This window comes from Ambystoma mexicanum, chromosome 2p (assembly GCF_040938575.1).
Source record: "Ambystoma mexicanum isolate Mex_15411 chromosome 2p, UKY_AmexF1_1, whole genome shotgun sequence".
NCBI lineage: Eukaryota > Metazoa > Chordata > Amphibia > Caudata > Ambystomatidae > Ambystoma > Ambystoma mexicanum.
The window spans coordinates 1,141,519,786-1,141,537,291 of NC_090923.1; the positions used below are offsets into that span (position 1 = coordinate 1,141,519,786).

The 17,506-nt window shown below is 48.7% G+C and overlaps 1 protein-coding gene and 1 long non-coding RNA gene across 3 annotated transcripts in view; one reads left to right on the plus strand and one right to left on the minus strand.

The window, feature by feature from the left end:
* Positions 1–12,257, minus strand: part of WDR45 (WD repeat domain 45) — a 387,946-nt gene extending 375,689 nt beyond the window's left edge. The window contains exon 1 of the mRNA XM_069645221.1: positions 12,120–12,257. The gene's annotated coding sequence lies outside the window, so the exon portion shown is untranslated. The remainder of the gene's footprint in view (positions 1–12,119) is intronic.
* A 61-nt stretch (positions 12,258–12,318) lies between these two features.
* LOC138567230 (uncharacterized) overlaps positions 12,319–17,506 on the plus strand; it is a 46,003-nt gene continuing 40,815 nt past the window's right edge. The window contains exons 1-2 of one of the 2 annotated variants that reach the window (XR_011302140.1): positions 12,319–12,448; positions 12,611–13,185. This is a non-coding gene — a long non-coding RNA (uncharacterized lncRNA). Of the gene's footprint in view, positions 12,449–12,610; positions 13,186–17,506 lie in introns of those variants that run through there. The other variant, XR_011302139.1, reaches the window with a different exon arrangement.

The window sequence follows — 17,506 nt, forward strand, 5'->3', positions numbered from 1 at the left end:
AATGTTAGATCCATGGCAAAACACTCAACAGAAATCAATGACCTCCTAAGCGAAGGAGGCACAGATGTGCTCTTCCTTACAGAAACCTGGCTATCACACAAATATAAAGCCATTGCGAACAAAGCAATACCCGACAATTATAAATTAATGCACGCCAACAGAGAAAACCGAAGAAGAGGCGGAATTGCAATTAGACACAAAAGACACGCCCGAGCATCACAAATCATCACAAGACTATGAATCTCTCCTAATCAAGCTAGACCTCAAAGACCAATCCAACACAGTATTCCTCCTGATCTACAGACAACCTTCTTGCAACCCCAACTTTGCAACAAAACTAGCGGATGAGGCTGCCATGATATCAACCCACCACGACAACCTAGTCATACTGGGAGATTTTAACATATGGTTCGAAAAAGAAAATACGTACACAGCAAACTCACTCTGTGCAATCCTGGAACCCTTGCAGTTCAAACAAATAGTAAATGGATCCACCCACAACGCCAGACACACCCTGGATCCCATTTTCTGCAGGGAAGAACTATGCACACCCGGGCCACCTACACCAATGGTGTGGAGGCACCACAACTTGATACCATTCTACATCACACTCCAAATCCGCCTACTGGCAGGGAAGGAAATACTCCACACTAGCAAGAAAAGAAACTGTAAGAACTTGGACCTAGAGGCCCTAACAAACCTTCAAGACACAACCGTCCCAAGCGAAAGAGATTCCACCGATACAAACATAGATAAAACAGAAGACACACTCAGCAACTGGATCACCAAGGCCCTTAACCAATTAGCACCAGCTAAAACATTCAAAGCAACACCAAAAAAATGGCAGCAATTCGACTCGGTGGTGAGGTCAGCCCTCTGGGCCATTATGGAAAGGATGGGATTCGGCATAAACTACATGGCATGGGTCAAGCTGCTGTATGAATCTCCTGAAGCTGCCGTGAGGGTTAATGGAGCCACCTCCAGGACCTTTTGGCTGGGGCGGGGCACCAGACAGGGCTTTCCTTTTTCCCCCCTGCTGTTTATATTGGCCATAGAACCGCTAGCAATTCGGCTCTGGTCATCAACGGAATGGTCCGGTTTCGTATGGCCCTGGGGCGGGGAAGACCGAATCTCACTTTACGCAGACGACTTGCTCGTCTACATGAGCAACCCCAAGTCCTCATGCCAGGCGAATTACGAACATCCTTAACCAATTTCAGTCCTTCTGTGGCCTGAGAGTAAACACGCAAAAAACGGTTCTCTTCCTGCTCTAGGGCGGCGCCGACGCAATCCCTCGAGACTGCCCCTATTCGGTTTCCATCCAAAACTTTGCGTACCTGGGTATCACCATCAGCCATAACCCCGAAGAGTTCACCCGCCTCAACCTGCAACCTGTAATCGATAGATTTATTTGCAGACATCAACCACTGGCAAGCACTTCCACTGACATTGATAGGTTGAGCGGTTATTCTCAAAAAGCTCTCTCTCCCACACTTCATGTATGTTCTCCAGAATGCCCCCTCCATATCCCTAACACAACCTTTATGGTCATAGAGACAGCCCTCCGGGGACTCATCTGGGGAGGGAAACAACCCTGCATAGCGCTAAAAATACTACAGCAATCGGTCTGGGAGGGAGGTATTGGTCAGCTATGCCTCCGGGCATACTGTTGGCCCGCCCAACTGGGAGTGGCGAATGACTGGCTCCATGGGGACCCAGGGCTTCCACACATAGGTCGGGAGATCAGAAGCTGGGGGACGATTACACCCCTCCGAGTGCTATATGGCGCTGAGGGGGACATTGCCGGCCTGTCCGAGGTGTCGAGTCAGATTCGCAGGGTCTGGGCAGAAGCTACCCGACATATGGGCTAGGGTGGGAAACTCACCCTGGACCAACCTATCTGGAACAATGCACACATCCTGGAAATCCTCAAGATGGGTCATTTGGTCAGATGGGAAGAAATGGGGATACGAACCCTGGCAGATGTGGTACAAGAGGGGCACATAACACCATTCACTGATATACAAGATAGGTTTACACTACCCCCTAGTGAACAATTCAGACATATGCAACTCACACACGTCATCCGGACCCAAGTCCCAGCACTGGCGGATGTCCCCAAATGCTCCCCCCTTGAAGCAAATATGCTCCACACCGGGATCCCGGCTAAGGTCACATATACACTCTATCAGGTGATCACCGCCTTCATGGCCCAAGAACTCACAGGGCTCCGGGAGAAATGGGAACGGGTAGTGGGCACACTAGAAGCGGAGGAATGGGTCGAGGCTCTAATGTTCCCACGGGAGATTGGTATAGACTCCAAACTTCACCTAATACAACTCAAGATACTCCATGAAGCATATTACTCCAGGACCTCTATGTTGAAGTGGGGGTTGGTAGAGGACGGGGTCTGCCTACAGTGCCGCAGGGCAGACAGTACCTTTTTCCACATGCTTTGGGACTGTGATGTCATTCAGGACTTTTGGAGCCAATGTACTTGCAGGATCAACAGAGCCCTGGGATCCCTGGTCCCACTGGACCTTAAGATGGTGATACTCGGTATCTGGGGAGAAGTGGATTATAACAAATGTGAGAAAACCTTTATCTCAGTGGCCCTTGGACTGGGGAAAAGACTCATCGCCTCCCCATGGGGATCCCCAGACAAACTGTGCATAAACCGATGGGCTAATGAAGTGGACCGTTGTGCATCAATACAGAAAAGGATATATACTGCCAGAGGCTGTCCGGGGAAGTATTTGAAGGTTTGGGGGAGATGGATGGAGAATGCTTAACCCCATAGACCAAGGGGTATGCAAGACAAGGAAACACAGACGGTGGTACCCCCTGCCCCGTGTCCCCCCTGCTGCTCCCCACCCTCCCACGGGCCGCTCCCTGGGGACCCAACAGCCTCCCCCCCCACATGTGCTGGCTCCTATTACCTCAATAACGCAAAGCATTACTAACGATATTGTGAAAAAATTTTTACCAATGCTTACTATTGACTTGCTACTGTGACTTGTTTATTTTTAATAAAAAGAAATATTAAAAAATAAATTGCAGCAAAATGGAGAGAACAATACACCAGACAAGACAAAATAAAATACCAAAGACAACTCAAACTGTACAAAGCAACAGTCCTCAAAGCAAAAATAAAACTCTACTACGCCACTCGGCAAACAATCCACAGAAAGAACTCTTCAAAATCATCAGAGATTTTAAAAAAACGTCTTCCTGCAAAAATTCTGACACCCCTGCACAAACACTTTGTGACAAAATCACCAAAGACCTGAGAGCAAAAATAGACACAATACAGGAGACCATCAACCTAGCCGGGGCAAAAACAACCACTGGACCACAGCCAACAGACGAAACACAGATTACAGCAAAACTCATCTGCCTAGAACCAATCACAGTGGAAACTTTCGCCACACTGATCAAGGACACCAACCTTGCAGGATCTCCAAGGGACCCCTGCCCCCCGGACATCTCCTAAGGAATCCTCAACCACAGAACCCCAGCGACACACTTCCGGAACCTAATGAATCTATCACTCAAAAGAGGACTAGTACCGTCTTCCTTCAAATCAGCACACCTCAAACCACTGATAAAAAAGGTCAGAAAGTGCAGAAGACCCAAGCAACTACAGACCAATATCCAACCTGCCCTAAACAGCGAAGATCCTGGAGAACTACATCTACAAAATCCATCTTAAATACGTCAAAACAAACGGAATACTCGACCAATGACAAGTTGGCTTCAGACCGATGAGAGGAACAGAATCAGCACTTCTATCGATATGGGATGACCTGAAAATAAACACAGACGACACCCAATTGGCCCTCCTTCTATTGGACATGTCAGCGGCTTTTGACACAATCAGCCACGCAACGCTGATAAAAAGATTGATGGAATGTGGCATACAGGAATCCGCACTAAAGTGGCTTACCTTATTCCTAACAAACTGAACTGAAAGCACCTACCTACCACCGTTCACTTCAAACACCAAAAACATATCCTGCAGAGTGTCAGGGGGTTAAAGCCTCTCCCCTCTACTTTTCAACATCTACGTGTGCCCACTGCTGAAAATCATTCGATCCCACAGACTTACCGCCTACAACTACGCAGACGACACAACTGATTGTGAAAACAAACAGAACACAGGAACAAAATAACAACATCAACAACTGCCACACAGACATATACAACTGGATGACAACGAACAACCTCAAACTGAATCCGGCAAAAACTGAAATAATGCTCTCACCCGCAGGGTTTGATGGAGGGAACCCACAATTGGACTGGCTAACCGGCATAGGAACACAACCAAAGACTACCAATGTAGTAAACAGGAATACTAGGAATACTCATGAACAACGTACTATCACAGGATCCGCAAGTCAACGCAATTACCAAAATAACTGCTTTTTCCTCCTACAACTACTCTGAGGATTACTCCCTACCTCTCCTTCTCCCACAGAACCAACCCTCACAATCATTTCCCTGATACTCACAAGAATTACCTAAGCAAACAGCCTATACCTAGGAATGCCAGAAAGACTCACCAAGAAACCCCAAAGGGTGTAAAATACAGCAGCCAGGGTCCTACTAAGACCAAACAGATACTGTCAAGCGGCATCCAAAGGGCTGCCCCAGACAGAGACCACAACAAACTGACCAGCTTTACTAACCCTCTTCCCTTCCTGCTCCTCCTACATAACTGACGCCTCTACAGCAGATCTTGGACTAGCCACACTCATAAACATACAGACAACCATTACTATTCCGACATCCACGGTGAACCACCCACATAGCCCAATACAATCTAAAATGCAACAAAACACCAAGATGCTGCACTACCTTACAGCTACGAACACCTGTGGCTCTGAATCCTGTATGGACACTATTTAACCAGTGCACATGTCCAATCCATCATAACCACAAAACACTACCACACACCTGAGGCATGGAATCTTACCCATACGGTTACAATGTGCGAGGCTGCTCACAAGTGACCACATGCAAAACAATCACAGACACCAGTTCCTCCTGGTTCTGGACCTATCCTCTCACCCGTTTCCCCTACTAACCCCCTCATCCCCACTTTTTGCAGAGCCACGCGTGTGCCTGGAGACTGCCCCTGGGTGGTAGCGGCGCAGTACAAATCAACTTAACATAGCATAATGCCAGTAATGATGATATAAGAAAACATGCCCAACATGGCTCTGCCACACACTCCTGTTGGCTTTGCCTTTAAAAATATCTTGTCACAACAAGAAAACATGTCCAAACTGGCTGCACAATGCAGGCGGGTCTAGATGTGTAATAATGCTCATCATGGGTGCTTTACCCTTGATACCCAGTGAAAAAAGCCACGCCGCAGTACGGAATGGCTTGACTGGCAGCCCTAAATGCCAGTTTAGACACATAATACTCATCATGCTTGAATTATCATAGAATCCCAGTAAAAAAGAAAATTTCATGCAAACAATGGCTAGACTGGGTGTCCCAAAATGCCAGTGCAGCCACATAAAAGTACACAGCGTTTTGTACTGGCATCTACGATGGATACCCATTAAAAAGTTCACTGTGATTGGTATTCCAGGATGGCCGCTGAGGGGAGAGCAACATGATCATGGAGCTTTCACCACCCCAGAGCCGAAGACAATGAAGATAGATTAAAAAAGATAGATTAAAAAAGCATTCCCCAGGCAGGGATTTATTGATGTAGGCTGCGGTGGTGGAGTGCAGCAGCCCGGATCGCTGGGTGAGGTCGACAGAGGCGGCTGTGCGGCCTTCGTCTCTGCGGTGTCTGAGATACAGGGGCACTGTGCCCGCGGCCAGAGCAGGCCGTGTTGAGAGACATGCTCACAGACCACGAGCAAGAAGAACCACTCGGGGAGACCCAGGGCGGCAGAGGATCCAGTGTGGCTGCGAGGCAGGGTGGCGGAAAGCAGCCACTGTCGGAGGGCAGAGGAGCCCGTCACAAAGGAGCTGCCTGCGATATTGGAGGCCCACTGGGGCTGGATTTCTGGAGCAGGGGCTCCCCTGCTGTCGAGCACCAGCGGGAAGATCGAGGCAGGACAGAGCAGCCCCTGCGCCAGAGAAGCAGCATCTCCTCAGAGAGATCAGGAAGATCTGGAGGGGCCATACCCGTAGCCCACTGCTGAAAGCAGCGCAGCAGAGCGGAGAAGAGCACCCGGAGCGGCCAAGAGGCCCGGGAGGGGCCGCACAGTGAAAGTCAAGAGGCAGGAAGGCGGCAGCCCTGAGGGGCTCGACTCTCCCTCCACCTCCCCATCACAGGTCAGCGTGCACCCTGGCCCAAGGAAAGGGTGCAAGCAGGCAGAGGCTGGCCAGTGTAGGCAGTGATCAGCAGGCAGTGATCCCCAGCTTTGAGCAGAGTGACACTGAGGAGTGGGGGAGCACGGTGGGAGGGCCCCTACCCAAGCTTTGAAGCCAGCACTTTGCAGAGAAGACCAGGGGAGGCCCTGTGGTGTTATAGCCGGGGCAGCTGGAGGCCCATTTGAGGTAACTTTTGGATTTTGGAGCTGCATGGAGTGCCTCAGCCAGCGCACCCCCATGCAGAAGCACAGCAAGGGAGACAAGGGAGCAAGAGGCGCACCACGCATAGGAGACAGTGGCCGGTGGGGCCCCGCCCTCCCCGGGCCAATCCTGAGGCCGAATAAAGGACTAAAGAGTCCATTTACATACATGGTGGGCAAGGAAGAATAAGTGAGAGGCCATTTGGTCGGGCTCAGGGCAGAGTGATCCTGGCACCGAGGCCAGGAGGAGGGCCATTTGAAACTCGAGGAGGAGGACAAACAGTGGCTCACCTGCGCACAGTTAGAGGGGAGTTCCAACCCCCCGCACAATCAAGGGAGGAGGTTCCTACACCCTGAAAGAATTGCCAGAAGCGGTCCAAAGGGTGCAACACAATATCGGGAAGAAGAGGAGGGACAAACAAGGTGAAGGACATGCAAGCTGCCCCAAAGTCGGTGAAGAAACCACAGGAGGGCAATCTGCAGAAACTCTGGTGTAGAGACAGCAAGGTACCGGCTGGGGGAGATCAGGGGCAGGAGAGCATTTGGGGGCGCTGGCGGGCACTGCCAAAGATTAAGAGGTCACCCAGGAAGTCCTTCGCGAATGCTTTCAGGATTTTGGGGACAAGATAGCGAACACCATTCAGTCACAGTTGAGCATGATGCGAACAGAACTGTCCCAATTGTTGCAAGAGGTGAAGGAGGACATAACAAAACTAGAGGAGCGGAACGATTCAGCGGAGAGCGCCATACAAGAGGTTGCAGAGGACACAAGGAAGATCGACAAGCTGGTGAAAGAGCAATTAGCAAGGGTCACGCAGAACCTCGAGACCCAGAGCGACGACCTTGAAAACTGCTCGAGAAGATCCACCTTCAGAATAAAGGATCTTGCTGAGGCGGTGGTGGACAAGGATCTACACACGATGGCGCAGCAAGTGTTGGCTGACCTGCTAGATGTGGAAGACTGGTCGGGGATAGAGCTGGACCGCATAAACAGAGTAGGGCCAAATAGGGGAGAGCCAGGGTCCAGATAGTGTGGTGGTGGCTTTACATGAGTACAGGCAGAAGGAGAATGTGCTGCCAGGAGGGCCAGATAAATCAGCGTCAATGGCTCGGAAATTCAGCTATTCCAGGACCTATCCCAGACTACCCTGGTGAAGCTTAGGATGATGGGCCCTTTGGTGCGCGCCTTAATGTGAGCGGACATACGCTATAAATGGACCTTTCCCTTTGGACTACTGTTCGAATGGGAAGGGAAACAGCGTTGGGGGAAACAGCATTGGGTCACCACCTGCAAGGAAGGTACGAGGGTACTGAAGATTGAGGAGGAAGGGTCATCAAGGCAAGAACAAAGACCGGCGAGTGAACCGCTCAAGAGGTCAATGTGAGAGTGGACGCCATTTTTTGACAAGGGGCTCAAATAAACGGGGCCTAAGGGGCCCGGTTTAACCCCACCCTCCGAAGAGGGGGCAGGAGTGGAAGGAGCCCACACGCCCATCGACACTGGAGTGCCATGCTGAGAGAAAAGGGGGGTTAAAGGAAGGAATGTTGTAATCTGCCTGGGGGAGGTAGTTAGGGGAAAGGAATTGTGGTAGGTGGGTGGTGCAGGATGGCTTGGTTTATCTACATGGGTCTAGGGGGACCCCCACAGGTTTACTCTGGGTTGTTACAAGGCTCAATTCCAGAGATGATGGGTCAACGGAAGCTAGAGGCTGGTTGAGGGAGGGATATGTGAAGGGGGATCCCAACAGCAGCCACTCATTAGTGCGAGCCACACAGTAAGACGACCATGGGAAAGAGGGAAGACCGCCCTAAACGTCAGGGGGCTTAATTCCCTGGTTAAGAGAAGGAAGTTGGAATAGTTCTTGGGGCGGGGGAAGTCGTGGGAATTGTAGCCCTCCAAGAGAAGCAGGTTCAGAGGCGACAGGCATAAGCTGAAAATCAAGGGGTACTGCCATCTGTTTCAATCCAACACCCCTGGCAAGACAGGAGATGTTAATCGCTATTCTGGACATCCCAGGCTTCCAAGTCATAGCTACAGAGGGGGACACAGAGGGTAAGTAACTGGCGGCCTCTTTCCAATGGGAGAGGGGTACATATACAGTGGCAGAAATCTACGTCCCCAATACGGGGCAAGATGGGTTCTTGCGGGCGACACTGACCAAATTGTAGACTTTTTTTATGTAGTTAAATGAATAACTTTTTAATACATCACATCACTAATCGCATCATAGTATAGAAAGAATAAAATGCATTTGCTTAAATACATCACATCATGCATCACATCATGATATTCAAAAGAGTTCAAATGCATTCCCTAAGAGATACGAGACACGTTGCACTATTGGTTCATGCTTCGATTATTGCCATTACATCCCAAATTTCATTCCATAGCCTGGAGAAATAGATTATACATCCTTCATGATTCCAAGACATGAATATGTCCCAGAGCTCATTAGTGCTTATTATCGACTGGAGGCCAGAAGCTATAATGGCTTTCCGTCGGAGAGCTGCCATTGCACCACAATCCAAAAGGAGATGTTGCATTGATTCAATATCCGGTTCACCACAAAACCGGCAGGATATCAGATTCCTTTCAACTTTATGGCAGCAACCAGTTATTTCAAAGGTTGGAGACTTTTGCCAAAGGGCAGATAATATTGGTAGACTACTTTAATCTGGCCTGGGACCCAAGAGAAGACAGGAGCACAACAGTGTTAAACAACCAGGTGGTGCCCTACCTGCTTGAACGAACACATGGCCCAATTGACGTTAATAGATGGCTGGAGGGAACTGAAGGGGGCTACACATTATATTCCCACGTTCATAGATCCTTCTCAAGGATATATTACTCCTGGATTCCTGCTGCCTTGCCATCAGGAAAGGCTCCAGGCATGGATGGCTTTCAAGCATGCTTCTACAGAACCTTTAGAGAGGCACTGATACTGTGTTTAGTTCAGCTTTTGCACTCTTTTGGGGGATCGAGGGGGGGGGCAGGGTTTATCACCCCGACAATGGAAGAAGCCAAGGTTGTGCTGCTCCCAAAGCTGGGTAAGGATGTCACTATGCGGTTCGTACCAGCCGATTGCCCTTATTAATCTAAACACAAAGATCTACACCAAAGTTCTGGCGTCATGCCTGGATAAGCTCCTCCCCAAACTGATTGATCTTGACCAGTCTGGATTTATTAGGCATAGGCAGACCTGAGATGACATTCGGCTGGTCTGTCATATGATTTGAAAAAGTAAATAAATCTGGAACTCATGCACTTATACTAGCGTTGGATGCTGAGAAGGCATTCGACCGGGTCGAATGGCCATTCCTCTTCCATATCATGGAGGTTATGGGATTCGGTTATAAATTCCTTTCAATTGTAAGAGCTAACTACCGAACTCCCTCCTTCCGCCTTGAAATCAACAGGCAACTTTCTCAGAGGATCACATTCTCACAAGGCACTAAGCAGGGTTGCCCGCTCTCCCCGCTCTTATACACCACCCGCCTGGAGCCGCTCTTGACCAGCATTAGGGGCTCCCCAGATATTAGGGGGATTCCCTTTGGGGGTGAGGAGCATAGAGTTGCAGCGTCCACTGATGACATGCTCCTCTTGATCACAGAACCAGAAACCTCCTTTGCAGGGATCTCACTGGAACTTCTTCTCTTTGGGGAGGTGGCAGGGTTACAAATAAATGCCCACAAGTCAGAGTTATTAAATGTGACCACCCCCTTAGAAAAGGTTCAGGAATTGCGGGGTATAGTACCCTATAGATGGGCAGAAACCGGCATTCGATATTTGGGGGTCCAGATTATTGGTTCTCTGGGTGCTCTTTACCGAACGAACTACCCGCCTTTAGCAGAAAAGCTGCCCCGGCTGCTGGCAGAATGGGTGCCTTTATCAAAATCCTGGATGGGAAGGATAAATGCCCTTAAAATTGTGATTTTGCCAGAAATCCTGTACTAGTTCACACCTCTGCCAGTGGGCGTTACCAAGGTTTCTTCAAGACCCTTCAAAAACATGTGGGGTCATTTATTTGGAAGCGCAAGAGAACCCAGGGTAGCTATGCAGATGCTAATGTCTCCCAGAAGCAAGGGAGGGCTGTGAGCGCCAAACTTCTGCCTCCATTTCCTTGCGGCTCAAATCAGAGTGGTCTGGGATTGGTTCTGGGGCGACTACGGAAAGGTCTGGTATCGAATGGACAAAGCGGTGGTGGGCTTGCCGCTGAACGAGGTCTTGTGGCAACCCAAGGGGATAGACCTCCAAACATGTAACATAGCAGTGTTAAGAATGATGGCAAGGCGCGCACTCTGGTTCCCACTCACGTTTTCCTGCTGAAGCAACAAACTGTCTTCTCCTCCAAACGTTTTCTTGACTCCATCAATCATCAGGGAGGCTGTGTTTCTTTTCCTTTTCAGGCATGTCTAGTTGCATTTCCTTTTCAGGTGTTTCAGGTTAATTCACATTGATGTCTCTAAGGATTCTGGTACTTGTATTTTCGCACTTTTTTTAATTGCAGGTGACTGGGAAACAACTCCCTCCAAAGCACTCCAAATCCAGTGGCAGGATGGTTTATCCCTATTGATCACTTATTTACGCTGTACGTTCATTTCAGAGAGTGTGGTTCGAGGTGTCAGAGGTGAGTTAGGAATGGGAAAGGACACACGAGAAGGAAAGGGTGCATGGGGTTTTTACTGTTTCTGCCGTCATTAAGCCCAGATTAGCTCCAGAGCAGATGCTATGACTGGAAACGTTAGCCCCATAGCACGGACTGTGCAGAGCAGGTAGTGTGTCTGTGGTTATAAGCCCCAGGGCAGGTATTCTGTCATATGTAACGGATTAGCAGGTACGACGTACTGTATCGGAAGTCATTAGCTCCAGAGCATGTATTGTGTCTGCATTCATTCGCTCCAGTCAGAGGATGTGATGAACCTTTACCATTGGTGCTAGAGAAGGTAGTGTCTGCAGCCATTAGACTTTGAACAGACACTGTGTCCCTGCAGTTATCCACAGAAGGGTCATATAATGCGTCCTGCCATGGCGTGGTGGGTCCGGTGGGACCGGGGGCCCCGGCCCACTTAAATCACTGGACCCAGGGAAAGTGCGTATCTGCAGTCATCAGCCCTAGGGAATCATTACTTTCAGAGTAGGCACTGGTAATGGAGACAGTACATGTCTGCAATCATTAGCTGGTGGAGGTATTATTATATATATAGTTACACCAGTCTGTGTAGTGGCTGCACAGCAGTTACTTCGTCTGCAAGCACTCCAGAGCCTGAACCGTACCGTAAATGAGCTTCGGAGCAGCTACTGTGTCTACGATACCAACAACAACAGCTGCCCTGTGTAATTTCAAAACCAGATGTTTAGAAACTCACGCATTTACAATGTTTAATTTTAACATGTGATAAGTACAATACAACGAATTACAGCTTCAGCTGCAGCCTCTCACTTCAACGGGAATTTCCAGGGGTTATAAAAGGGCTCCTCTTACCAATATAACAACAAAGGGGCGAGAACAATCTATGTTAATGAATGGTAAAAGAAACACATATAAAAGTCACTACAAGAGCTGGATCGCAGGCACTCACCTGAGCTTCCTGGAATCAGGAAATTAGCGTTTCGTAAACAGAGACCTTATGTTGCTGTCATGATCAATAACACATGTAAAGTCCCTATGAAACCCGATAGCGTTGTGTGTTTCTTTAAAAGTTTGCCGACACTTTCAGAAATGTCTTTAGTGCGTCATGACGTATTCTACGTTTCCTGTTGAGCCTCGATAGGACTTGTGCTTAGGAAGCGAATCAAGGAGGAAGGAGCTCACGTGAAGAAGAGTGGGCGGGCCGTTGCTATGGTTCTTTTATCGGATGGGATTGGGAACTAGTCGCTACCCGTTCTCTATGCTGTGTACGGGCAGGAGGTATATAATATTTATTGTGCATTTATAAAGCGTTTTTACATCTCGGAAGTGTTTCGAAGCGCCAGGTATTTAGGTGCCGGTGAGGTTGATTTTCCTGTTTTAATTGCGGTTGCAGTAACAGCATACCTGCCTAACCTCCGGGTTTTTACCCTCTTCTCCTAGGAAGAGCGTGGAGTCTCCGGGGTTTCCCAGAGGATGGCAGAGCGTGGCTGCGTCTCCGTTGCAGCACAGTCATTGGAGTTTGTCACTTTGCCCGAGCAGCATTTCTGGAAAGGCAGGAGAGCCTGCATGGGTTTTAATATACAGAGGCACACACAAGGGAAGATAGCTCATCAAGCCTGTAATGATCTTTTGTGGGGGCAATGCTATGATCAAGTGCTGTACCCTTGCCACTGCATACTCTGCCTGGGCTTAAAGGCACAGCTCCTCCTGACGCGTTGTAATTTAGGAAATGGCTGCACTTGCAGTTTACCTAATAAACAGCAACAACCCCGTGGCTCTGCAGTACTTACGAATTGTGAAAGAACAAAAAAAAACGAACTGCAGAAACCATCCCAGTCGAGTTGTATGCGCAGGCACCCTGTCTAGTATTATTGCTATTATTACAAATGAAATGAAATTACAGCGCTTTTTAAACTTTTATTACTATGTGGTTGGGGGATCTTTCCCACAGATGCTGGATTTATAGAGCTGTTCTGATTTAATAGCAATAAAATGGGTGTGGGTATGTCTGGAAATCAGTCTGTACTGTCTTTTTTGATCCCCGGGCGTTTCTTCTCCTGTCTGTCTGTATAGGACAGAGTTCCTTCATTTTCCTGCATTGTCTCGCTGACTAGATGCCTGCATGTTCATGTATACTATGCTAGTATACAGTGAAAGTGCAGACTCCTACGTAGTCTTGCCAGCAGGATGATAACAGTCGAGCATTTCGCCTTAAAACTAGCCATACTGTAGGCATAGGTCTTCAATTTCTGGGGCTGGGTGGGGGGGGTGTGATCCAGGACGGCGAGAAAATACTTTTTTTGTGTGCATCGCTTAACTGTGCATGGCGAGCCCCTGGCCCCCATGCACGTGCTCGGTCAGTGCAATATGATGGGGCGTGGCCACAAAATATGAAATAAACGCAGCCTGGACTTTTGCTTTTCTGCATTTGGATCACTCATCCAGGCTGCGGCGTTGCTTCCTGCTGTGCCGCCAGCGTCTTCTTGCCTGGTAAGGGATGCCGCTTCTCGGCTCACCCCCCCAACACCACAGTTGGAGCGGGTGCTGGGAAGCAAGCGTTTCTGGCCTTTCCCAGTCCCTCAGCTTTCCTCTCCCACTGTGGACCCACGAAGGCAAACGTGTGTGGAGAGGAGGTGAGCAGGGGGGCCGGATGGATCACTGCAATGCTGCTCCAGCAATCTGCTGTGCGGGAACCGGATATCATACAACACCGGCCCCCCTGCTTTGGCTGTCCTCTGCCTCATCACCCCTCTGGTCCATGAGACGGCTCTGGCCGGGTCCGAGATCCGGCATCGGATGTCTGGCTGGATCTAGGGACCTGGCCTGCCTCAGCCCTTACCAGATTTTACCAAGCCCGCGGCTTTGCAGAGGGAAGCTGGGTGCTCGGTGACCTAATCTTCGTGGTGCTCCTTTCCCCAGCTGTCACTCACACATTTCCTGGCTATTTGCTCATCCTGTTTGTTTTCTTCTGTCCCGAAAAGGGACACCACAGGAATCAATGGCCCATGAACATCACTGGGGCGGGGCGGGATCACTGTTGAAAGCGGGCATTCTACATGCTGGTCACGTTATTATTGTTGTTTAAATGTGCATTTTACACGTTCATAGGAAAAAGTCATTTCCAAAATCAAAAAAACGGCTGAAACTTGCGTTCACTAGTCTTCATCTTCATCGTTCATCTTTCCAATGAAACACCAGAAAACCAGCCCAATCCCTGTAGTTTGGGAAGGAGAGGCCTGGGCGGCGGTGGGGGGTGGGGGGTGGGGTTTGGGGGGGGGGGGCGGTCAAGTCCTCACATTACAGGGAAAGGCCCCTGACATGCGTTTCTCTCCCCAAAAATTCCCAAACCTCTTTTGGCTCTGATTCCTTAAAGTTTTTTCATTTCATATCCCCAGTCTGTTTTCTGAAACAGGGGTGTTTTCCAGCGTCATTGTCTAATGTCCATCAGCTCCCCCTCCTTTGATGGTGCATTTATCTTGGTTTAGGAGTTTAGGGACCTTAATAGATCAACCAATGCTGCTGTCAGCAGTACTTCGTGCCCTGATATCATCCTATGCCACATATTTTCTGATACTAACCATTCAGTCCTTTCTACAAATTTGCCCAGTTTTTTTTACCCTCAGCGCCCAGGTTCCTCCACACTCCATTAACAAATGCTGCAGTAACTGGTTTGCTGGAGCTGCACAGCCTTCACAATATTTCACAGCTTTGTCCCCCTTTTTTCGATTTTCTAATATCTCCACAGTTGGCAGTAAAGCTGTTATGTGTATCAAACTGGTCAATCGCAAATAAATGCTTATGTTGTGCTGAGAGCAGTTATTAGGATATTAAACTGGGTTCATTGATTTTCATTACAGATGCAGAAATACCCCAACCCATTGCCCAGCCCAGCCCATCCCATCCCCTGGCCAAACACATTTTATAGTACTTCCTTTTTTGTAAAAAAATTGCAAAAAGTAATTTGATTTTGCATATATTTCTGGTTAAATTTAACCTTAAACAATTAAAAGAAACAAGAATAATTGTATTTTGCATATATAACGTCTCAGCAATGGTCTGTCAACTTGTTGAGCTACCCCGGTAGCCATCTACAATAGAGCGAGTCTATGCATCCCTTGATGTACTAAAATCACTGCATTACCACTAGTACTTTGGGTGCACCACTGCCCATAGAAGTGATTTAAAGTGAAATTCATGTATATCTTCCTGCTGTGGTTTCCAGGCCTTTGCCTGCATGGGGCACCATGTGTTGCAGAGAAGCCAGGGGCCCGTGTGTGTGTCTGGCATGGCAGCCGCGGCAGAGTCTGCTGCTACTTCAGCACTGTCACCGAACTGCAGTAAAAACGAAATGTTTCCAAAAGTAATTCTCGGTGGGGTTAAGCACTACGGTGTCGGATTCTATGTAAGATATATAGATGACTATTGGAATGCTAGCAGGTTGGACTTCTCAACTATTCTAGGCAGGGAATAGAAAGGGTAAACTATGATATGATGGGTTATTTATAAGGCACTTAATACCCAGAGGTTTCTAAGCGTGGACCCGGGGATCAAACCTGTGCTCCGTGTCGTCTTGCTTACAAGGCAAGCACGTTGCCCCTGCCCTGAGCTATCCTCCTGAGACTAACAACACGCTAATGCTGCCCCTCTATCATTTTCTGTCTTTGTGACTGAGTATGAGTCACGTTTTCGGGTATGTGCTCTGACTGCTCTCTGTTCTCTCTTAAAGCTGGGGTGGACTGGCCTATATGTTATGTTATTTGGCATTTATATAGCGCTCTATATATCATTGGTATGACCTCGAAACGCTTGTGGGTTGAACGCCCTCGGGAACCACAGCCCAGGTCAGTCGAGAGAGTAGGGTGCTTGGGTGCACTCAATATGTGAGCAGCTGATGGGATTGCTTTATGCCAGCTGCATTCTAACCTTAGGTGTGTTGGTATTGAGGGATCAGTTGAAGGTGTGCAGTCTGTTGTTGGTATTCGAGACTGCATTCTGGCGGCATTAGGCCTGTGTAGGACGTTTATGTGTGCAGATAAGCCGATTTATTATTATTTTTTCGTGGGGTGTAGCTGCGTTCTAGCAGGATGTTGAGGTGTTCATGGAGTGTTGTTCTTATGTGAGCAGCTAGGCTTAAATTGATCGGGGTGTAGGTGCGCTCTATTGTGTGTTGGTGTAGAGTAGAGAGTGAGCATAGTGGAAGGAGAGGTGAGTGTCTGGAATGGATGTTTTATTCTTACGACCCCACTGTTCTGGATTACATGAATGCGCTTTGCGATACTCAGTGGGACATGGGACAGCGGGTAGCTAGGCATGTGTAGTGGACCCATGCAGCCGCTAGGTAGTGGTCCTATAACTAGCGCCTGCTGGATGCTAAGGTTGTCATCCATGGTAACTGATTTCTGATTCTGTCTTGGTGACTTATTAGTCGCTTTCAGCTATGTCATTGCTGGGTATCTTCTTAAACATTTGTCCGCAGGTTGCATTTACATTCCAATGTAATGATATTGAAGTCGTGGTCCATGGTGTTGTAGTGTTTTAGCAGCCCTAGATGGTCTTAATCACGTTTACGGAAAGAGACAGATTTTTAGAGCTTTGTGGAAGGCCATGTAGTCTTGGGTGTGTCGAATGTGTTGGGCGGAGTGAGTTCTACAGTCTTGGAGCCAAGGTTGAGAAGGCGGACTCTCTAATCCTGGCTGAATTGGAGGTTGGATTCACTAGTAAGAGGGCAGTGCTTGATCTTAGGGTGCGTGGGAAGGTAGGGTTTAATCTTCTCTTACAGGTATGTTGGGCTGGTCTTGTGCACTGCTCGGTGTGTAATGCATAGGGTTTTGAAGATGGCCCTTCGTCCTACAGGGAGCCAATGAAGGGTGCGGCGAGATGTGGTCTCTGTGTCCCGGGGCGAGAAGGAGTTGGCAGCAGCGTTTTGGGTTCTTTGGACTTTAAGTTGGTATGCCGGTGCTCCCAGGTATAAGAAGTTGGCATAGTCCAGTCTCGACAGCGGAGAGTCGGTTGGGGTAGGTGAGGTAAGGGAAAATGTGTCTAAGGAGTTTGAGGTGACAGTATTTTGATACATTATTGATCTGACGGGAGAGAGTTGGTCTGATTCCATAGTGCAGCCAAGGTTACTGACTGTTTTGCAGGGAGGGCAGGGGTGCCAAGAGTGGGGGGCCATGGGAGTGGTTGCGAGAGAAGGGTAGTATTGCTGCAAACCATGATTTCAGTTTTATTTGGGTTCAGAAGGAGGTGGTTATTTGTTATCCATCGGTCAGTATCACTAAGGCAAGCTTCAAGGTCGGGCGTGGGTTGGTGCTTGTTTTAGGGATTCTCAGGATCATT